This window comes from Diabrotica undecimpunctata, chromosome 1 (assembly GCF_040954645.1).
Source record: "Diabrotica undecimpunctata isolate CICGRU chromosome 1, icDiaUnde3, whole genome shotgun sequence".
Classification (NCBI taxonomy): Eukaryota; Metazoa; Arthropoda; class Insecta; order Coleoptera; family Chrysomelidae; genus Diabrotica; species Diabrotica undecimpunctata.
Window position 1 is genome coordinate 33268950 of NC_092803.1, and position 25509 is coordinate 33294458.

The window sequence follows — 25509 nt, forward strand, 5'->3', positions numbered from 1 at the left end:
GATTTTTATTTTAAATCATTTTATCAGCTTTTGTATTTTTATTCAAAATCATAAGTCCCTTGGTCCCCTAGCTAAGAGTATACAAAATTAGTAGTATAATATATTTATAATCTCAGGAAAGATTCTATTTATAGTTTTCTTGTCATGTAGACACATCCAGCGGCCTATAATTTTATTTTTCGGTATGTCCCAAAAAATTTCTTGCTCTTTATTATCTTCTTCAAGTGCCATCTCCGCGGCGGAGGTCAGCCATCATCATAGCTATTCGACTTTTGAGACGACTGCTCTGAAAAGTTCATTAAATGAAAATTTGATGTACATCCGTACCACTCTCTTAGGGTGCGCAGCCATGACATTCGACGCCTCCCTATGCTTCTCTTTCCTTGGACCTTTCCCTGCGTAATCAGTTGGAGCAAGGTGTATTTCTCTCCACACATAATAGGTCTCAGATATTTCAATTTCTTGTTTTAATTGTATTTAAAACTTCTATTTTTTTATTCATCCTTCTCAGAACTTTGTAACGTGTTCTGTCCACGATATTTTCAGAATTCTTCTATACATTCACAGCTCGAATGATTACAGTTTTTTTATTGACGTCGCATTCAAGGTCCAAAATTCCATTCGATAAAACAAAGTCGAAAAAAAAGACCTAACTTTTAGTTCCAGTTTTAAATCTTTTGTACATAGCACTCTTTTCATTGTGTTGAAATTTTCTCTAGCCTTTTCTATTTTGATTTTGATCTTCTGAATGTAATCATTTGTAGATTTTTTATTGTAGATAACAAGTAATAGGAACAAACGCTTTTCTAATTTTTTTTATCTTATATGTTTTATATTAGTGCATTTTAAAATATAGTTGTTTAAATAAATAATGTGTAGTAAATTTATTGCTATATGCTATATCATTTAACTAAGAAACTATGATAAATAGATATGTTTTTTTTTATAATGGAAATCCTCTCTATATGAGATCAAAACGGCACTTTTAGAAATGAAAAATAACGAATCCGCTGTCGAAGACGGAGTACTGATCGACGCGATCAAACTAGGTGGAAATAAAATTATCCAGGCTTTGGCCAAGCTTTTCACTGAATGCATCTAACAAGAAAAACTCCTTCTTAATGGAAAAATGCAGTCATTATTTAATTATACAAGGAAGGATATTGTATAAAAAACATATATAAAGAACTACAGACCTCTCAGTTTGCTTTAACACATACATAAACTTTTCACAAAAATTATCAAAAAAAGACTGGACGCTAAATTAGACTTCTATCGGCCTAGAAAACAAGCTGGATTTAGATCGGGATAGAGAAGTCTGCAGATTATTACGAAGTATTAGTAGATATTTCTCGACTACGAAAAAGCATTAAATTATATCGACAATTATATGATGTCGTTGTAACGTCCGTAAATAATTATTTTTATATTTATTGTCCTATGACGGGAGAGATTTTGTTTTCATTCAGAGTGCTCTGAACAGACCTAAAGAGGTTGAAATACGTATAAGCGGTATGCAGATGCCCTGTGTCGAAATTAAATCTAATACCGTCTTTCTGAAATTAATTACATTCTGTTACTGTGGCCATCCAAGTCGTATATTTTCATTTGATATTAACAGAGTGTAAGTTCAGTGGTTTTAATAGTGGAGTATTTTTAATAATTAGGCATAAACTATGCCTTAAAGGCATTTAAATATTTACGATATGCAAAAAATTGTAAGGAAAATCAACGAAGGGTTAACGCGACGTAAAGTGGCTCTACGTTTCGAGTTTTGACAAAGTGTTGAAAAAAAGCAAGGTGTAGTCTCATTTTTTTTTTGGGAAAAGCAACAATGGAGTATCGATTCTGTTGATGACCGATATATCCGAATTATTGCTAGATATAACCCAAGAGATACTGTTTCTTGCAACAACAGTAATGCAAGCAACAACAATAATGTAACTGGAAGAATAATTTCAAACCAAACCATTAAGTTGCATATAAGTGGATTAAGACCATGAAGACGTCCATCTCATCTAGTACTAACCAGCAAACATCGCGGATTGAGAAGACTATGGGCTATTGACTTAGAATACGGGAACTGGACAATCAATTAATGGACAAGCTGTTTATCTACAATGAATCTTGATTTCGTATAAACAATTCCGATGGTCGTCTTTCAGTTTGGAGAAAAAGAGAGGGGAGATATATTGAACAATATAGGGTGCCTACAACTGCTTTTGGAAGAGACTGTATTTGTGTTTGGAGTGGTATTTGTTTTGGTGTTTTGAAATTTTGTTAACCATGTCTGATTTGGTCTTTGTCTTTTTCTTCTTTTAACTGTCACCCATTTTATTATGTGCTTGGGTAGCCGTCTATCATTTGATCTTTGAACATGGCCACACCGGATAAGTTGTCGTTGTTTAGTTTCTTCAATAGCAGTTGTTTTATTACGAAAATTATCTAACGGAAAAGTTTGCATTATTTAGTCTTATTTGTTTTTATACTTCACTGTTTTATTAATTAATCTAATTTTTTTACCATTTTTGTCCATCGCGAGTACAACTGTATCTTGTGCAATTGTGTTATAGTTACAACTTCGTGCTGTGATATATCGCAGGTATATAATTAGTTTTGTATAAATCAGCTACTATATGGCAATCATTTTCAACATTTATTCAATGAATAAAATTGGGATTATGTAAGTTTAACATAAATTTTAAGTAAGTTTCAAATCGCCCCTTTTACCCCCTTTTACAACAATTATAAAATATCCATTTTTACCCAAAAGGAATACATTTTAACACGTAATAGCACTAAATCCTTATACGGCAACAGCTTAAAGTTATTATTGGTCTAATCGATATGCATTAATTTCCACACCGGACTGATGTTATGACGAACATTTTTCATCCGAAAAAAAAAGGATACATTTTGCAGAACGGGTATTATCCGAAATAATCATAATCTGGATGTGCGTTTATCAGACCAGACATTCGGTGCATCAGAATTTAAATTTCAAATTTCGCAATCGCATACTCCGGCGTATTTCTGGTATAGGTGTTAGGGTGACACGCATCATTCATTTTATCCCAGTGTTGCAGTTTCGCAACTGTTAATAAACATTTATTAAATATTAAGACTTTATGGTAGTTTTGATTCTCCCCGTATATCAAGATTTCATGTATAAGGGTGCATCTGGGTTTAAAACTACATGCTACGAGACAGGCAATCTGCAAAATGAAACAGATGTGTATTTGAGATAAGCGATGCATCTACACAATCGGAGTCGAGTTTTATCTCTCAAACCACACACATGTGTGTGCGTTTGGGTTAAGAGTACCTTACGACTTGCCAGCGGTCCTTTGACCGAGGAAGTCGGTTTGATGTAGAAAAGTTGAAATTAGAAATTTTGTGGTTCCTGGTGTACGTCGATGAAGACGTTGGTAATAGCGGCTGGTGCTGTGATTTATGGGGTAAGCTACAATACACCATAATTTTGTTGCTGCATATATCAAGTACGTTTACTTGGTATATAGATGTCATATTTGCTTCGAACTTTTATCTGTTGTGCCGCGATCGCGATTGAACTTGATTGAGAACATTTCATTACCTTTATGTAGATTTGTATATTTTTTATATTATAATAATTTCACTATTCTTTTTGTATATATATCACAGTGTTGTGTATTTTATTACCTAATATTAACTCATAATGTGTATTATGAGTATACTTTTGCATTGAGTTTAATAATTTGTTTTTATATGACATATATATTCATATTTTTTATTTTTTGTATATTATTTCTATCTATAACGTGGTATATATACAATCGACAGTTTTGTTTTCTTTATGGTTCTCTTTTTGTGTGTAAGTTTGTACTACATATATTCTTCTTCTTTTAAGTTTATATTCTTCTTTATTTATAATTGTAGGTATATTGGGTTATGTATATTTATGGTTTATTTCACCTCTTGTTAAAAATAGAGTTTTATACAGTCCACTTGCTTTCATTTCTTTTATTTTAATCTACATACCCAATCCAAAAGGGGGCAACCAGCGTGTTCTAGATTGAACAAAATATCTTCTCTCCCCCTTCAGGATGACCCCAATTGTTATATTGAGGTCATCGTATGTGCAGAACGCAACATAATGGTCCTTCGAGCCGGATCTTCTTCTTCTTTTTCTGTTTTTTTTGTGTTTAGGGTTCTCTGATTGTAGATACCTTTTTTCCATGTTCTTTTTCATGTGTAGTTGCGGTTTCCTTATGGTAGGAGCCTTGTCGGTTATGATAACTAGTTAATATGTCGTTGTTTACGGTTTCCTTATGGTAGGGACCTTATCAATTATGATAACCATTTTATTTGACTTGCTCACGGGTTCCTTATGGTAGGAGCCTAGCTGGTTGTGATAACTATTTGTTGGGGTATTTCTTTTATCTGAAAAGATACCCAGTCGTCTGCCGAAAGACGATACCTAGTCTGCCGAAAGACTATTTCTTTATCGAGGTTCTCTTATGGTAGAGACCTTATTGCGGTTATCACAACCATAGTATAGTTGGGATATTTCTTTTATCTGAAAAGATACCCAGTCGTCTGCCGAAAGACGATACTTAGTCTGCCGAAAGACTATTTCTTGGTCGAGGTTCTCTTATGCTAGAGACCTTATTGCGGTTATCACAACCATAGTATAGTCGGGTATTTCTTTTATCTGAAAAGTTACCCAGTCTGCCGAAAGACATTTTACTTTTCACGTTGTACAAGGTTTATTTACTGTATACCTTTTTTGCGGTTATCATAACTATATAGTCAGGTATTTCTTTTATGTAAAAAGATACCTACTCGTCTGCCGAAAGACGATACCTAGTCTGCCGAAAGACTATTTCTTCTTTACATTCTTTGTTCCAGGTGCTCTTCTGACAGAGACCTTCTTTTCGTGGTTGTTATAACCATTTATTGTATATATAATTCTTTTCTACTAAAAGATACCTAGTCTGCCGAAAGACTATATCTTTGTTACATTGCTTTTTCGAGGTTCTCTTCTGACAGAGGCCTTTTTTGCGGTTGTTATACCCATTTTACATTACGGTATATCTTTTATACTAAAAGATATCCAGTTGTCTTCAAAAAGACGATTTTGTACTTTACATTAATTAATTTTCAAGGTGCTCTTTTTACAGAGACCTTTTTAAGGTTTTTATAACCATCTTACATTGAGACTTCTTTTATACTGAAAGATAACTAGTCTGTCGAAAGACTATTTCTTTTTTATATACTTTATTTAAAGGTGCTCTTATGACAGAGACCTTTTTCGGGTTTGTATACCCATTTCTTGCTGATTTTTTCATAGTGCTTTTAGTGGAGTATTTCTTTTGTTTAAGCATATACTCAGTCTGCCGAAAGACTATCTTTTTTTATATACATTATTCAAGGTGCTCTTATAACAGAGACCTTTTTGAGGTTTTATACCCATTTCTTGCTGATTTTTTGATAGTGCTTTTAGTGGAGTATTTCTTTTGTCTAAGCATATACTCAGTCTGCCGAAAGACATTCTTACTTTTACTTTTTCAGGGTTTTCTTATGCTAGAGACCTTTTTGCGGTTTGTATAACCATTTACATTGGGCTATTTATTTTGTGAAAAAAGATACCCAGTCTGTAGAGACATTTCTTCTTTTGTATTCGTTAGTGTTTGTGAGGGTGGAAAAAGTATTTTCGGTTATTACAACCATTTTTTTTTTGTTTAATTTTTTCTGATTGTTTGGACATTAGTAACAGATTGTAATCGTTTTATGTTGGGATATATCTTTTCCTTGATAAGATACCTGGTCTGTGGAGACTGTTCTTTTTTACTTTGTTTGTAGTTGTCTTATTATAGAGACCTGCTTTCGACTATTACAAGTATCTCTTTGGTTTGTTTCTGTAACAAATCCAGGGATTTACAATTACTTTTACTCGTTCACAATCTTTTTCTTCTTTGTCTTGTCAGTTTTAAATATTAGCTGCTCCATTTTTGTCTAAACAATGGAAACCCTCAAATTCAAGAGACGGTCTGCAAAGAATGCAATTATTCGTCACTGTAATTGGATTACAGAAAATGTTTCATTGGTCGATATTGATTATCTTTTGAAAGTTCGTCGTGAGTATTTACAGGTTGAGTATGATAAATATGAATGCGCACAGGATGCAATCGAGAACTTATTGGTACATTCCGCTGAAGATAGCGAGGATCGAAACATTGTAGATGATTTGTTTTGTAAGGCAATGGGACTTATAATATGGGAGCCCGTCCTCTCATCCTTTACGTATTATAAAGTAGGTAGTGCATCCCATTGTTCTTCTAGGTTACATGTGGGGGAAAGACCTCCCACACTTATTTCAGATTTATGCCATCTACTCAATGTAGTTAAATCTTCTCAAAATCATATGTCAAAAGACTCATCTTTTTCAAAACCTCAACCTTCTTTCGAGACATCCACGTCTCAAATACCTCGTGTGATGGCGCCTAGTTCGTCAGGTCAGCTATCCTCGACTTTAGCTCATGTAGATACTGTCCCTAAGGCGTTACCTACTGGCCTTAGCAGTATTCCATATTCCCTTCCACCTGTTGCAGTGGTAAATGATAGTGAGTCCTATAAAACTCGTGACGCTCAAACAAACGCGAGTTCTTCTACGGGGCTCTCCTTTGATAATATACATCTCTCTGGACCTCAGGTCCATTCTAATATTCAATCCTTGCCCAATGATTTTTCTTTGCACGACTTCCATGATGGGGTGTCTGATGACGCTGCCAATACAGCTTCGCGGGGAGCTAACCCCGATACACTTGCTCGATCAAAATCTTGGCATTGTGAGCCAAAATTCTTGTCGTCTCGTGACAGAGACAATTTTAAAGAATCTAATAACTTAGATATTGCGACCATAATTGGGTCAAAAGTTCCTAGAGTGGCATTACACCCATCTCTAGATTTATCATTCGGGGTACATATGCTTAAAATGTACTCCTATCTTTGTCGTTTACGCCGAGTAAAGGCATTTGTATTTTGTTTCATCAGAAACGTTCGTAAAAAGCAAGCTGAATTGCTTATTGTTCAGGACTTGAAAAGACTCTCGTTTCCTCTTATATTGGAATCGTTGCCATCCGGTATTGCCAATCCGGATAATCAGTTGGATATTCTGAATTTATTTCCAGGGGAAATTATTCACCGTGCGAAAGTTAGCGGTATGTTGAGGAATGCTACCATTCCTTATACTCAAAAGCATCATCTTCTTCTTTCTTCGAACAATCTAGTTGTTTTAAAGATGTTTAAAACACAAGTACAGTTGGGCCATGTAGGGCCCCAAGGTACGTCAATTTGTAGACTTCATTTCGGACTTAGTTGTTGCACATTTTATAATGTTGAGAGTCCCATCCATCATTGTGTTACCTGTTCGAGATTTCTTTTTATTGCCATAGATTATGGGATATACTTTTTGCTTAAAGCTTGCGTAGCTTTAGTTGTTTATGTATTTGCGCCACGTTATAATAAAATAACGGTTTCAACGTTTGGAGAGTTAAGACATTTTCTATTGACAATGTACGAATTCTTTAGGTACAAAGAATTCTTAGGAGCCGCACCATTTTTGTTTTTGTTCATTTCAAAATTGCCTTCTTATGTATAAAAGGCCTTGTTTATTGAATAGTATAATGTTCGTATTTTATCTATTCTCTTTATCCCTTTATTTATTGTAATTCTGATTTAGTCTAATTGTCTAAGTCTACTCCTAGCTTAGAATTAGTCGCCACTTTTTTATGAGAGAGAGCTAAGTCTCAACCTGAGATATAATTTGCTTATTGTTGTTCAAATTATCATAATTATCTTTTATGGATAAAGCTTATGGAAGAATAGAGTTTCTTCATTTTACATTTTTGTCGTGATTATGTCTGTCCAGGTAGATTGCTAATATCTAGGGACAGTGTTATAATTCATACGTTAGTTTCTTTTGCCTTTGCTGCTTATTTGTTTCGAATATTGTAGTGGCCATTCGGGCTACAATTATTCTGTTTGTTTGTCCTTAACTTAGTTGTTGTTGCGGAGAATCATTTCCTTAGGTTTGTTAACCAGGATATTTGTCTTCTCCCATTTCCTTGCTGTTCGAGAACTATTAGAAGGTTATTTGTAGTATTTATATTGAGTGCCGTCTCTCATCATGTGTCCGAGACTTTCTGATTATTGCCTTCTAATCATATACATCACTTTTCTTTCTTTCCTCGTTCTTTTTCATACGGTCCCGTTGGTTAACTGGTCCATCCATGATATCCTGAGGATTCGCTTGTATAGCTACATCTCGATGGCTTCAAGTTCATGTATTGTATCCTAGGATAATAGAGGAATGCACTTCCTATAAGAGAGGAAATCTGTTTTATGTATAGTACTGATAATTGTATAATTGTAGTGATGTATATTTAGTATGTAGTTATGTATTTGTAACCTATTATCGTTTGTTGTATAAGTTTATTGTTGTATGTATAAGTTATTGTTCTTTGTGCTCTTTTGTAAATGTATAGCTTTGTAGGATTGTAAGTGTGGCGTTCGTTTCGTAACCGAAGAAGTGTTTACGGTTTCCTAATTTGTACAGTGCGTCGGGAGTACAAAGTACAGTTATGTTTTATTGGCACATATGCCAACGCGGGGAGAATGTTGCAGTTTCGCAACTGTTAATAAACATTTATTAAATATTAAGACTTTATGGTAGTTTTGATTCTCCCCGTATATCAAGATTTCATGTATAAGGGTGCATCTGGGTTTAAAACTACATGCTACGAGACAGGCAATCTGCAAAATGAAACAGATGTGTATTTGAGATAAGCGATGCATCTACACAATCGGAGTCGAGTTTTATCTCTCAAACCACACACATGTGTGTGCGTTTGGGTTAAGAGTACCTTACGACTTGCCAGCGGTCCTTTGACCGAGGAAGTCGGTTTGATGTAGAAAAGTTGAAATTAGAAATTTTGTGGTTCCTGGTGTACGTCGATGAAGACGTTGGTAATAGCGGCTGGTGCTGTGATTTATGGGGTAAGCTACAATACACCATAATTTTGTTGCTGCATATATCAAGTACGTTTACTTGGTATATAGATGTCATATTTGCTTCGAACTTTTATCTGTTGTGCCGCGATCGCGATTGAACTTGATTGAGAACATTTCATTACCTTTATGTAGATTTGTATATTTTTTATATTATAATAATTTCACTATTCTTTTTGTATATATATCACAGTGTTGTGTATTTTATTACCTAATATTAACTCATAATGTGTATTATGAGTATACTTTTGCATTGAGTTTAATAATTTGTTTTTATATGACATATATATTCATATTTTTTATTTTTTGTATATTATTTCTATCTATAACGTGGTATATATACAATCGACAGTTTTGTTTTCTTTATGGTTCTCTTTTTGTGTGTAAGTTTGTACTACATATATTCTTCTTCTTTTAAGTTTATATTCTTCTTTATTTATAATTGTAGGTATATTGGGTTATGTATATTTATGGTTTATTTCACCTCTTGTTAAAAATAGAGTTTTATACAGTCCACTTGCTTTCATTTCTTTTATTTTAATCTACATACCCAATCCAAAAGGGGGCAACCAGCGTGTTCTAGATTGAACAAAATATCTTCTCTCCCCCTTCAGGATGACCCCAATTGTTATATTGAGGTCATCGTATGTGCAGAACGCAACACCCAGCCCTGGGAAAAATAATAATTTGTATTGTATAAAATCAGATTTATGTAGTCTTATAGTAATAGTTATCGTTGATTTAGAAAAATACCCTTTGAATAACACAGGACAGCAATCAAAATGTATATAAAATCAAATAAAATAAATCTTACCATATTTGGTGAACTAAAATCGAAGCTAAAGTTACCTTTTATATTAGTTTAATAATAATACCGTATTTGCTGAACTTAAACCGAATCTACAGTTAAGTCCATGGTTCTTTACCCAGTTAAGTCGGAAATTTACTCCATGCAACAGCAAGTGACAGAAAGTGGCTACTACTCCGATCACGGATTATATTATAAAATTTGACGTTATCAAATAAATAAAATGTAAAATGTTAGTTTTGCTTTAAAATTTTGGTGCATAACTGCAGCTACATTTGAAGTAACTTAATATTTTTTTTTAATATCATTAGTGATTAAATAAATAAATATTTTATAAAAAAATATAATTTTATTTCTTGAACATTTTTTGAAGAGCATAGAGAGTATCGTTTGCGGTTGCTATGTATAATCTCTACTCGTCACTTGTCGTGTTTGTTATGTTAAGTAACAATCCTTCTTTTTCTTCTATAGGTGTCGTGTCCATATTCAGTCGTTGGCTGTCATCATGTTTACAATTTCCTAATTTTTTTTTCTGCTGCTGCTGCCGGAAATAATTCTTCTACTGTGGTACGACACCATTGCCTAATATTACGTATTTTCTCCTTTTTCTGATGTTTATGAGTAGACGTTCTGAATATTCATCATTTTAGGAATATTTTTATTAAAATTGCGCGAATCTCACGATATTTTTAGGATCCCTTCGTAGCACCACAATTCTACTGCTTCTAATTTGTTTACAATTGTGGTTTTTAATGTCCATATCTCACAACTATATAATAGAATAGAACATACATAACATTTTAGGACCTTTTTGTGAATATGCATCGACAGGTCTCTGGTACATAAAACTGATGTCCTAAAAACTTTACGTGATATTTCGAACCTGGATTTTATCTCTTCATTAGTCGCAATTTACATTTCACCAGCTGCCAAGATATTTAAAATTTTACACGTTCTATCTTCTCTTCATTAACAGAAAGTAGACCTTGATATATATATATATATATATATATATATATATATATATATATATATATATATATATTTTATTGGATTGGTGTGTCGGGTATGCGGTCCGTTATTTAAAAAAAAACCTCTTTTTTCTTTTATTACTCTATATTTCGCTGATTTTTTGTCAGCTTCATCAGGAAACAACTGAAATATGGTTAAAATGTATATAAATATCAGGTGAAAATAAACAATGATTTACTTACAGATATAGAGTTAAAAATATTTAAAAATGTTGTACATAATATTTATATTCAAAACAGTAACAATATTGGTTAAAGCACCTAGTCACTAGTAATTGAATTTAAAAAAATTTTTAGCAAAAAAATAAAAACAACTAAGAAACAATTAAAACATAATAAAATTACACATTAAAAATATACAGGGTGATTTAAAATATAATTGTAAACATAAATTATTTGAACATACTAAGAATATTACAGTTGATACTAGCGGACCAACTCGACATCGAGTTTTTTAAATAAAATTTTTATTTTGCTAGAAAAATATACAATATATACAATGACCGGAAGTAAAAATATTTTTATCAATAACTCAAAAACTATAAATGATAATTTCGTGAACTTACATTTTTGAACTCTACGTTGAATTCTCTATTGATTTGACTAATAAAAACGAAACCGGAAGTCGACCTCAAAACCGGAATGCAATTTTTAGTTCATCAAATGTCGACATGGATATTATTTAACAGTTAATTTTGCATGCTGATCACGAATCCGGTGTCAGATTTGCTCTATCTTAACGTTTTATGCGCGTTTCGGGTCACTTCCGGTGTCGGATCGCAACCGGAAGTACATATTTAGATTCGTCTCGACGAGACCTTTTGATCCATATATACATTGTGGGGTCTAAAACTTAAAGTAAATTTTAACTTCCGGTCATCTCAAAACCGGAAGTGAATTTTTGTACCAAAAGTATATCTTGACAATCTCATACGTAATACTAATAATATTCCGAAAAAATATTTTAATTATCTAATATGGTTTTTGAGTAAAGTGGTGGACAAGAAAAGGGCTTAGCGTTTTAGTATATAAGATTGCTCAACTGTCCCGTGTCTGTCTTATAATTTACTGCATATTTTTTGTTTGACCCTGGGTTTTAGCCATTGAGAAGTTTGGCCAACATAACAGCTCTGGCAATCCAAACAAGGCAGTTTTTAGATAACATTAGTTTTATTTACAGTTGGTGTCTTGTCTTTTACTTTAGAAAACAGTTGTCGGTTTTCTAATAAATTATATTGGACAATTTTGATGTTAGTAAATTGTTTAAATAAACTGGTCATAGAAGGTGTTAACTGTTTTATTAATGGTAGTTTTTTATATTGGATTGTTTGTACTGCTCCGATATCAGTGGGACCGTCAAAAATGTATCAATGTAGCGAGTTAAATATCAATTTTTTAAGGATATGTTTTGGGTATCCATTATTTTCAAACATGTTTAACAGCAAATTTAAGTTTCTGTTTATGAATTTATCATCACTAATATGCCTTACCCTATTCTTCATCCTATTAGTAAGGGTCGCTGAAAATGCTTTTGGAATCATATCTTCAGTTTTTCGATATATACGGATGCCGCTTCTACTATAACCAGAGAAAGGAAGCAAAATTATACGTGCCTGCATCTATTTGCATAATTTTCTGCGAAACAGTATCCCATTTAAACGCAGGTAGACTCCCCGACGAACTTTTAATCGAAAGATAAAAATACTGAATAAGTATTGCCTGGTCAGTGAAGAATAAATAATAGTAAAAAATCGGAAATATTCTTTTTTTCTCTTTCAAAAATTGCAAGAAAGCCTATTTCAGATGATCAATATATTGGGAATGAATTTAGTGAATATTTTACTTCAAATCAAGGAAAACATCATGGAAGATAGACTATTAAAATTTATTTTCTTAGTGGTAGCTTGTTCCTGATTTTGTGTCTGTTGGGTTTTCTATTTTTGGCTTAGGTACTGATTTGTCTCGAAGAGTGGGGGACATTTTCTTTTGTAGTTCTTTGTATACTTGACAGACCTTGTAATCCGAAGGATGGTTTTTAGAACAGTTGACACACTTTACTTTATTATTTCGACTCCTCATTGGGCACTTACCTACTAGTGAAATTATCTCCTGTAAACATTCGTTACAATACTTCGACTCACTGAGAGTATCCATAACCATGATCTTTATTTGTTCTCATGTAGGAATCCCAGGTAACGAACTAGCCGACCTCTTTGCAAAACAAGCCTCGTTTTCTAATATGGAGACTAAAAACATTCAACTACATACAGATTTACAGTCGTATTTTAAAAATATCATCCAAATGTCTTGGCAAGATCACTGGAACAAAATCCCTTCCAAGCTTTGTGACATCCATCCTAGCGTTAAAAGCTTGAGTTTCCTTCCATGACACGAAAAAACAAAATCTTAATTCGCCGACTTAGAATCGGCCATACAAGACTAACTCATAAACATTTAATGACTTCCCAAGATCCACCTACATGTACACACTGTGGTAATATTCTATCTGTTAAACATATTCTCGTAGACTGTCCCCACTTTAACAACGAAAAAAAAATAATCTTTTGATTTGAAACCTACAAAATATTCTCAGTTCGCCGGATCAATTCCAAAACCTTACTAATTTCCTCTCTGAAACCAAGCTTTACTGGAAATTTAGAAGAAGAAGCGTAGTTTAGAATTTAATAATTAATAATTGTACCGATATTTTTAATGTATTTCCTTATTGATTGTAATGTTACTGTATATTCTTGTAATGTAATGTAATAAAATTGTACCTGTGTTAGTGACCTACGGTGTCGAGACACGTAAAGCTAAATAAAACAAAATACTTCTTGATGTGACCATAGTTTTGGCATCTTTAACATTGTCGTATATCACTTTTAGGATGTGGAGGTTTAAATTTTAACTATTAAGTTCATTAATTTGGTTACTTAGTAGATCTATTTGTTATTATTGTTTGCAGCTGATTCTATATTAAATTAAGGTAGGCACTTTTTATTACATCTTTGCCGAATGTTAGATAGGTTCAGGGCCTTGTATCCCAGTTCTTCAAGACCTTTTTTAGATCCTTCGACTCTGTCGTATAGATTATGAATTACCCGAACAACTTGTTTAAGTCTTTTGATATATATGTCTGTTACAACCCTTGGTAGCTAAGATATTATGTATAAATAATTACATTTTAAAACAGTCAAAAAACCTTTCTGGATTAATGGCGTTTTATTCTTTTTTTTTGTATTTCATATTAACTTTCTTATAAATATAATAAATTTCACATTTTTAAGTATAAAACTTTATTGAAATTCCGACGGTCCCCGTCCTTTGTGTATTACGCCCTGTTTTTATTATTTTTTTTTACTGCAAAGTTCAAATTTCATACGGATTAATGCAATTACGTTGTTTTTATGTTTGGAACTTTTAATTAAATTGAAAAATTATACATCGGGGTAAAAACACAAAGTAACTCTAAAATATATTACGCAATATATCCTCATTTACTGCGACAAAGAAAAAGTTGTTAGGTACCAAGACGCTGGATGAGTTAATTAACGTTATAAGGGACTGGAAATAACCAACAGGTTTTAAAATAAAAATGTAAAGAAAACATGGTTTTTGTTCACATTTCTTATTTTTATTTTTTATCAAAAAAACATTTTTTTTAAGAGCTTCTGGCTTTTGAACTCCTAATGATCTACAACATAAAATATTGCTTTTTAATAAGCTATTTAGGAAATTTAATAAGGATAAATGCCTTTTTATACTAAGACAATAATATATAAGGCGAGAAAAAAATTTGTCTCTAAAATTACATTTAAAATATTATCTTAGTTTATATAAAAACATAAAATATAATACAGAATGTAAAAATTTAATTCATGAATGTGTTGCTTGTGTAAGTCCATTTCAAAAGGTAAAAGAAATAATAAATTAGACTTACTCACAATCAATTTAATTTAACTATCAGACGACCGGTTTCGCTTTCTACAATATGCAAAGCATCTTCAGGTCACGATACAAAGTTAAAATAATGCTGAAAATAATAAACCCATATTAGGGTGTTGTCTAATAAAGGTAAAACAAAGATAGGTGATATAGATTATATAAATTACAGTAATTATGCCAGTATTACATGTCTGTGGTTTTTAAAACCGAATAAAATGTTTAAGCAGACAAGGTAAGACCCACAAATTGGTAAAATAGTCTATTAAACTGTAATGAAATAATAAATAAACAAATAAATAAAACATTAAACAATCTATCTAGTTCAAACTATCTTGTATTGTTGATTGGAGAACTCAAGTCAACTATTGTAATTGTTTAACAGTAAACGGGGAAGTTCTTGAGGAGACAGATTTTATCCAATGAAGTAGAGATAGGTAAATGTAATTGTTTGTTTGATGAAAGTAATGTTCTATACCATTAAGTTCTTTAAAGTTATTTATATTTGTTCTGGAGATATATTTATGAAATGTGTGTTATTTATTAAGATTTTAATTTGGTTTTGGAAGGTGACAGTTACTACTACTACTACTTGTCGGTTTATAACGTTCTCCGCCGTTTTCCGACTTCCAATCGCCACTTAGACCGGTTGTTCCATAGATCTTCTTCTATGGCCCTCTCTCTCAGTTCTTTATTTATTCCTTCGCTCCAACTTTTTCTCGGTCTACCTCGTTTTCTCTTTCCTTCTGGTTGCCACTTTAGTATTTCTTTTGGCATTCGTTGTTCGTCCATTCTTTGTAAGTGTCCGAACCAGATAAGTTGTTTTGTTGTTAGGTCATCTGTGATTGTTCGTTTGATTCCCATTATTTCTCTAATGCGTTCGTTGGTAATCCTTTTTCTTCTAGATCTTCCTGCGGCTCTTCTCCAAAAATCCATTTCCGTCGCTTTCAGCGTTGACAGTGTTCTTTCTTTCAGTGGCCATACCTCACAGCTGTATAAAGTGATACTTTTTACTATAGTCTCATATATCCTCTTTTTATTTTCTTTGCTGATGGATTGGTCCCATAAAATGGTGTTTAACATTGTGATGGCTTTTCTTCCTGACGTATTTCTCTCTCTTATGGCTTTGTCTAATGTTCCATCTTGTGAAATAGTGATACCTAGGTATTTGTAGTCACAGCAGTGCTTTATCGTAGTGTTTTCGTCTAATATGAGATCTTTTTGTTCTGCTCCAATGCACAGGTATTCGGTTTTCTTTTTATTTACTTCTAGACCCCATGTATCATACTCTTCAATTAATTTTCGTGCCATATAGTTTAAATCGTCATAATCTTGAGCCATTATTACTTGATCGTCTGCAAAGTTAAGCGTATATACCATAGTATTGGTGAGCGGTATCCCCATTGTCCTGCATTTTTGTTTCCATCTTTTTAAAGCACTTTCGAGGTATATTTTAAATAAAGTGGGAGACAAGCAACATCCTTGCTTTAATCCTTTTGATGTTATAAATCCTGTTGTTATTTGTGTCCCCGCTTTTATCTTTATTATTGGTTGGTTGTATAGCACTTTGACGGCTTTTATTAATTCTATATTAATATTCGTGCTTTCCATTGATTGCCACAGCTTCTTCAGTGGAACGCTGTCGTAGGCTTTCCGTAGGTCGACGAACAACATATGAATCTCTTGATTCCTTGCCATCTTTTTTTCTATTATCTGGGTTAAGGAGAAAATGTGGTCAATAGTGGATCGACCCGTACGAAATCCTGCTTGTTCTTCTGCTTCATAATACAAGTATTCTCTCTCGATTCGGTTCTTTAACACCTTTCCATATATTCGACTCATAGATCCGGTTACAGCTATTCCTCGGTAATTTTCACAATTATTTTTATCACCCTTTTTATGTATAGTGCTAAGGTGTGATATCTTCCATTTCGTAGGGATTTCGCTTGTGTTTATGCATTCTTGAAAAAGTTGTCGAAGACATTCGTACAATTTGTTCGTTCCGTACTTAAACAATTCTCCGGTTATATCTCCTGGTCCGGGTGCTTTGTTCCTCTTCAGCTGTTTACATACATTTTTAATTTCCTCTGTTGTTAATCTTATTGGCGAGCCAACTATTGAAATTCTATCTTGGTTTTGATTTCTACGTTCCTGAAATTCGACTCTATTCTCTACCAAAAGTCCTTTGAAATACTCTTCCCAGTCTTCAGGTTTTATGCTCTGTATTACTTCTTTATTCTTTTCTTTTCTCAATTTTTTTATCAGTTTCCAGCTTTCTGTGCTTCTGGTTCCTCCTAGATAAGTATTTATTCGTTGGCAGTTTCTTTCCCAAGACTCGTTCTTCTTCTTAGAGATTTTCCTTCGTACTTCTGCTTGTTTTTCCTTATATTTTATTTTGTCTTGTAATGATTTAGAACTTAAATATTGTTGGTATAGTTGTCTTTTACATTTTATTTCTTCCTCTATTTCGTTATCCCACCAGTATGGTTTGTTTACCTTGGGTTTTATGTAGTATCCCATTGCTTCAAATGCTGCTTCGTGTAAACAGTTTTACAGGTGACAGTTATGAGACAATAAATAAGAATAGATGTACACATTGTGTGGGTGTGCAATTATATCAGCTTGTAATTATCAAATTTCTTTGATAAAGTTATGTTACAATATGTGGCAAATTGTTGTAAAGTCCAATATATAAAGTTAAAAATTAAAATTGAGACACTTTAAGACACACAGAAAACACACAGAAAACACTTAAAAAACGGGGGGACAAAACAGACATTAAATTTAAAAAGGGAGGATTTTAAAAATTTAATTATGTACTTTTTAACATGCAAAATATTAGATCTCTACAGTAAATTTTTAAAGCGACAAAAAAGGGGCACAGTCGTCGATAGTGTAGACTGGAGCTATGTACTGTATGTTCTGTATTTTAAAAATTTAAATAATATGTATAAAATTTATTTATTGTTGTTATGGTTATTCTTGTAGAAATCTTCGAGTTGGAAACAATTATCGAAGAAGTAATTTTGTACAATTATCTTATCTTTTTGTAATTAGAACAGATAATTACCAAAGCCGATATACCCCAAAATAACGTTCAAAAGGTCGCCCAGACGTAAACTTGTTAAAATTTTTTTAAACAATTTTCTTCTTTAAACAATCACATTTTTTTAATTTTTGGATTATTCTGAACAAAAAAGTTTTGTTGTAATATTTCGACCACTGCACTTAGTAGTACTTATGAGCTAGTAATATTGACTTAAAATTTACCGAAAAGCAAATTCAGTGTTTGTAAATGAACTGTACTCAAAATGAACAAGACAGAACTAAATCCGGCAACGTACAAAAATCCGGCAAAATATACTTTAAGTTACCGTTGGATGTGATCACAGGTTTTTGCCGTTTTTGAAAGTTGGAAAAATAATTTACAAAGGATTTATACATCAAACTCAATGTAAAACATCACACTATTATAATCTTTTATTACCTATTCAAATTCTATTGCTGCTAAGATAATATATCTTGATTTACTGAACATAACCTCAAAGTAGCACATGTTGTTTTTACAACTGTTCTATTGAAATGTATATTTGGTCTTGTTTATTTTAAATCTATACAATTATATTCTTTTTTTACGTCAATCTGAATAACTTGATTATTATTTCTAAGAATTAAATTGCTGTGCGGTAGCTCAAGTCATTAAATTTGGAAAATATGATATGAATGATTTATTTGATTACATATATGGTATTCCACATCAACAAGCCATAAACTAAAATGTTTAGGGTGATTCTGATGCAGAAGATAATCTTCCTATTTCCAACATCGGTTGCATCCAACGCGACTATTACATCATTAACTAATAATAGCAAGGTTGAATTTCTTGTTATTGATTGAGATGACTTCATGAATGATACAGATTCCCACCCACATGTAAGAACAAACCGAATTTTTGACGACGATTCATACTCTTTCAGACCAAGACGAAAGGCCAAGAGAACCAAGAAAACACAGTAAAGTGCGATGAGATATTACTGGATAAAGAAGGCTTCTGATCCACAAACACGGTTCCTTGCTCGACTGGAACACGTGGTTCTTGTCAGTTCAAACTGTAGCAGTCACAACTGCTAACATATAATTAATTAATATAATTTATTATTAAAATCCTAAAACCCCTCAGAATCCCGTTTATGAAACGTTTATGGGCAATAGACGAGAACGATGCGCAAGTGTAACAACTACAGGTCAAGAGGCGCTCAGCTAAGGTGAGTTTTCGCCAAGAACTCACACTGAGAGGTTTATTTCTCCAAGCCTTTACCGGCACTTTTCGTCTTAAAATCGGGTAGAAAATCTGGGATTGGATCTAATATTTTCCCCGAACATCAAGGGAGAAATTGGAACAAATGATAAAGAATCTTGATTGAAAAAAACCGGCTTCCAAATTTTCAGAAATGAATATTTAAAACCCGGTTTCCAAATCTACCGAAATAATTATTTAAAACCCAGATTTCACCCGATTTTAAGACGAAAAGTGCCGGTAAAGGCTTGGAGAAATAAACCTCTCAGTGTGAGTTCTTGGCGAAAACTCACCTTAGCTGAGCGCCTCTTGACCTGTAGTTGTTACACTTGCGCATCGTTCTCGTCTATTGCCCATAAACGTTTCATAAACGGGATTCTGAGGGGTTTTAGGATTTTAATAATAAATTATATGTTAGCAGTTGTGACTGCTACAAAACGACACAGACCAATTCAACCAACCGCAGTAAATACGGGGTTTATGTGGGATATGATTTATTTAATGATTGCATCAACATAATTTGCAAGTTTTGCAGATAAACTTTATTTGCATAATGTAGTTATTAAAGTTTGATACAATGATCCCTTAATTTTTGTCCAGAAGTTTATACTTTAATTATTGAATAATCTAAACTCCGCACTGAAATCGAAATTACATTAGTTTCAAGTCCTCTACCTTACCCAAGAACGGTTTTAATCCTTTATACTTGCGTCTGTGATCCAATTTATTTTTAATCTTTCGGCACTTCTCTGCTCTTCGGGGCGGATTTCTCGTACACGGCCGAGTCTCGGCCATTTGTTTTAATTGGACCGAATGTAAACATTTAAAACCCATTTGAGGATATTCCAATCTCGAATTCGCCGCCGACGCCACCACCATCACTGCCGACGTCTAACTTTATCGGTTGCAGAATTATAGTCTGTAGAGATAAGCTTCGCGATGGATTCGAATGCGGTCGAATATCGCTGAACGCGAGATTCAGATGGTTTTGATTCTGAATCAGTCGGTGCTGACCAGTGACTAAATACCTATCAAATTTAATATTTTTCACGTATTCACAGTAACAAACTTATGACATTAATTTATCTAAAGATTATCACATATTCAAAGCTTCTTCTATGTGTTAAAAAACAAAAACATTAAATCTGAGAGGGTGTTTGAATCGACAGTTGACAAGTAAATCTTACTAAGTACAAAAATGATCGAAATTGACATTTTATCCCCAAATGCATTAATAGTTAAAGATCTTTGCCTGGAAAAAGTCACTAGCTACAAACATCGTTTCAACACAGACTTTCAATTTAAAATATTTTATTATTTGCAAATTTTGATAAGATCCCGGCTAGTGAAAGTCATGACTGTATCACAAATCATGATTGTATGCCATTTTTGTGGGTTATATTAGTTCAGTTAGTTGACTTATTAGTATTTATTATGGTTCTTGAATTATAATAACTACTTTAATAAGTAAAAATGTGTTTAAAACTCAGTTACATCCCGCCCTCCCTTTGTTGAGTATACCTTCTGTTATAGCATGAGTTTTTAGACACTTTTTCGGCAGGTAAAATTCACTAATTACATTTTTCTCAAAAACGTCAAAAATACACAATTTTTTAACACTTTGACTGCCGAGCAGGTTAAAGCAGTTTTTCCACCCAGGCCATGGTTTATTTTTTAATTTTCGGCATGATATACAGCTAGAATTTAACTGTATGCATTTTTCAACATAACATTGGGTTTTTTGCAGCAGTTTCAGAAGTGTATCCCTAACGATACACGCGGCCCGTCCGATTTTTTTTTACCATGAGCCGAGTGTATCCCTAGTGATACAACGAAATAATGTATACATTTTTTGTTTCAGGTAGACGTTTTGCGACACAAAGTGAAAAAAGAGTAATAAAAAATTAAAGTGGACTTCATTACTTAGTAAAAGTGTTAACTGTGAGTGACTGTAAAGACAATGGCTAGAAAATATCTCACACAAGAAGAATTGGAACGATATTGGGAGACGGTGAGCACGAGTGACGAAGAGTCTTTGGATTCAAAGGATGACCCTGATTATAATGCCTCGGCAATGGATACCAGCAACAATGATAGTGAAAATTCGACGCCAGGACATAACTTTACTGCTCCAGGAGTTTCTGCAAGCCCTCCGAATCATTCCCCAAAGCCACGAACATCTGGAACTTTACCAAACAGACCACCAACTCAAGGAATATCTGGATCCCCCAAAACGTATCTCCTATGTCAGCTGGAATTGCAACTTCAGTAGATAGTTTTAAAGATATTATTTGGAGTGACCCGGTCGAAAAACAGCAGTACTTCACTTTCAGTGCTCACTCTGGTATGGATCCAACAATTTTAGGAACATTGGTATTAGCTGAACCAATCGATTAGTTTTCGTTATTTTTTAACCACAAAATAATAAATATCATGGTAAATCAAACTAACTTGTTTGCCACACAGTATCTTGAACGTGCAAATGATGTCCTAGGTTCTTCACGTATGCATGACTGGACGCCAACTGATGCAAACGGAATGAAACAGTTTGTGGGTTTGCTTGGATGGAATGGAATGGTGAAAGTCCCCGAACTTCCCGATTATTGATCTCAAAATCCATTGTTTTCATTTCCATTACCAAAAAACTGATTTTACTGAGATTTTGGCATTTTGCTAATAACGACGAATCAACACCAGGAGATCGTACGCACAAAATAAATAACATTTTTATTGAGTTTATAAAAAATTTTAAAAATGCTTACATGCCAGGTGGAGCCATATGCATAATGTGTAGTATCACATAAGCCTTGTAAGTCAGTTGGTCGAGTTACCATGGAAACGAATTAACAGACGTTATTTTGACAGATTAAAAATTATTAATGTGTCAGTGTAAATATAGTGGTAATTTAAATACAAATCAATAAAATGAGTTCATCGAATAGTGAAGATGAATTAAGTAGCACACCACCCAATATTATTCAGTTAGCTGCGAACACTACCGAGAACCTATTATCAGAAAAATCTAGAGTAAGATATGAAAAGGTATATCAGCAATTTATGGATTACAACAAATAATGTAAATTCATTTTCTGAAAACGTACTCTTGGCTTATTTTGGAGAAATCGCTAAGAAATTTAAACCATCCTCATTATGGGCAATATATTCTATGCTAAGAAGTGTTATAACTTTGAAAAATAATGTTAATATTGAAAATTACCCGAAATTGCGAGCTTATCTAAAAAGGCAATCAGAAGGTTTTAAAAACAAAAAATCTAAAATTTTACACCCTGATGAAATAAAACTTTTTTTCAATGGAGCTCCTGATGTACAGTACTTGTTAATAAAGGTATGTTATTTAAAAGTATAACGTAAATGTGCCTACTTATAATACTTTTATTTTAAGGTTATTGCAATTATTGGAATATGTGCAGCTTGTAGGAAACAAGAGTTGAAAAATCTTAAAATTTGTGACATTGATGATTTAAGTACCATGTTATTGGTTAAAATTCCTGATACGAAAACCAAAATATGTAGATCTTTCGTTATTTCTGGAAATTTCTATAAAATCTGCAAACAATATATAGAAATTCGACTACAGATTAGCGATCCGTAAATAAATCAATTTTTTCTTAATTATCTAAGAGGTAAATGTACGAAACAGGTGGTTGGATTAAACAAAATAGGCGGTGTTTCTAAACAAATAGCCGAATATTTAAAATTACCAGATCCCAAAATGTACACAGGTCACTCTTTAAGACGAACTTCTGACACTATTTTGGTAGATGCCGGTGGTGATTTAATAATTCTTAAACGACATGGTGGATGGGAATCTTCAACAACGGCCGAAGGATATGTCGATGAGTCAATAAATAACGTCAACAGCCAATGGAATTATAAATTCAATTGAAAGTAATTTACAGACCTTTACATACACTAAAAATACCAATGTTCAAAAAGAACACACCGTACAGTTTACGTCATCTCACCATTCACCACGTATTATTGAACAACCGCCAAACTCGGATAAGGCTATAGTTATAAATAATTGCCAAAATTTTACAATTAATTATTATAAATAAATGTTTAATTTAAATTGTTCCCGAATTTTGTTAAATAAATAAAAGTTAAAATTCACAAGGAAACTAAGTTCCTGTAGTTGGCTGTATACCATATATTAAAATTTTTTTAATAAAATCCTTTATAAAAAGGTATATAACAACCCAGTCGGGCTATGTTAAATAGACAAAACGTTTTCGGAATAAATATTCGATCATCAGTGCCCTAAAAAAGTATTTAACCACTTAATTAAAAAGAACATGAAATAATTTAAATTTCGAATAAGGTTAATGTAAAATGTGGTTAATACTTACAGGTTAATACATGAATGTAGCCACTAAATATGGGGGTAAAAATCCTTTAAAAATTACTAATTGAAATTTAGTTTACATTATGTCTTGTTTAAAATTAAGATGGTAAAGTTACCGTTGGATTGGTAACATGACGACATATGACCCTACATCTTTATTAAAAAAAAAAAAAGTTACTTGTTATACTTTTTATTTCTATAAATAAAAATAATCGTAGAAAAAATATAGTACACAACTTAAGTTGTAAGCTTATTACATGCTTGTAAAATTACTGCGCTCGCCGCTTCGCGGCTCGCGCGCAACTTTTTTACTCACATGTAATAAGCTTCTTACAACTCTCCGATGCCACATTTAATCTCTTGGGTATTGTCCCACGACTCATTGATTATAGTTCCCAAGTAGCTGTACTGTGAGACACGTTCAATTCTCATTCGGTTCACATACAGATTTGCTCTAGTTATGTTTTTCTTGCTGCTAATTGTTAACTTGGTTTTGCTGGTGTTTATATCTTTGAAATTAATAGAATTTTACTTTTGGAAACATTTAGATGTAAACTTCGCTATGACGAACTAGCACATTTATTATATTTTGTAGTTCTTGTGCGTTGCTTGCTATTAGGACGATATCATCAGCGTACCAAATGTTGTCTGTGCTGGTTCCGTTAATCTTGATTCTACCTTGAACCTCGTCTAATGATCTCTGATTATACATTTCGAATACAGATTAAACAATAGTGGTGATAATACGCAACCTTGTCACACTCCTCGTCGGATTCGTGTATCTTCGGATGTTGTTTGCTTTTTTTAATTGTTGCCGTTTGGTACCAATATAGTTCTGAGATAATTCGAAAGTCTAGTTCGTCAATTCCAGTCGTTCTTAGAATTTCGATCATCTTTTGATGGTTAGGGCAGTCTAATGCTACAGGAATTACCCTGTAGATCTCTAGACATATATGTTAGATTACTAATATGTTGACAAAAGTAGAGAGAACTACTTGTGATTTTGCTTTTAAAAGACAACTAAAAATGTTAGTTTACTCTCAATATTCTAACACCAAACTCTGATTTTTTTATGTTTGTTATTTTAAAACATAAATAATGTATCCTCGATACGATACGTTGACTTAACACTAGTGGTGTGTTTTCTTTCTATTGCTTTCCTCTTTTAATATAGGCAACCAGGTGTTTGTATCGAGTATTTTCTACGCAATTTAGTTTCCCATTATTAGTCTTGATGTCTTCCCTAAATAAAAATGTTCGCAATTACAAAGTCTTTTATAAATACAATTCTAAATAAACCTAGCGACAAACAAGAAATAACAAAGAATTAAAGTTGATTTTATGTAATCGAATGAACTATCTTCCAATAAAGTCGTCCCAGGAACGCGACTTAAAAATATTGCCAATATTATCTCCTTTAAAATTTACATATATTTAACATATGTCTGAATGGTCAATATGAATGAGTCAGATAAAGTTAAATTATTAGATTTTTTTACCAAGTAACCAAAAGAAAATTTGTTTAATTTTATAATGTTCTATATTTTGAGGACGATTTCCGAAGCGGAAATCGAAATATTAGATAAACTTATTTTAAAGTAAAATTGAGTATCGATTGATAAGGGAATACTTATTTTATATTATGTTGAGACGTCTGCTTTTTCAGGATCTCGAATAGTATTACTGGAGAAGAGAAGATTTCAAATAATCGATTGATTTTGGAATTTTCTAAAAGAATCTTTTGCCTTCAATGAGTATACTTCACGCACGAGGTACCTCTGCTTACTTGTTTCACATTCTGTCTAGAATCTAGCAAGCTTGTGAATATACTGCTTGTTGAAAGGAATATATGCCCTAATCTCTTCGTGATCGTTTTTAGAGAGTTCTGATTCCAGTTGTACTTATATTAAATATGTGAAACTATTTTCTAGTAACGTTTCTATATTATTTACTATATTTATTAAAAATAAACTACATTTTTAATTAAAAATAAATTATATTTGACGTCTCAATT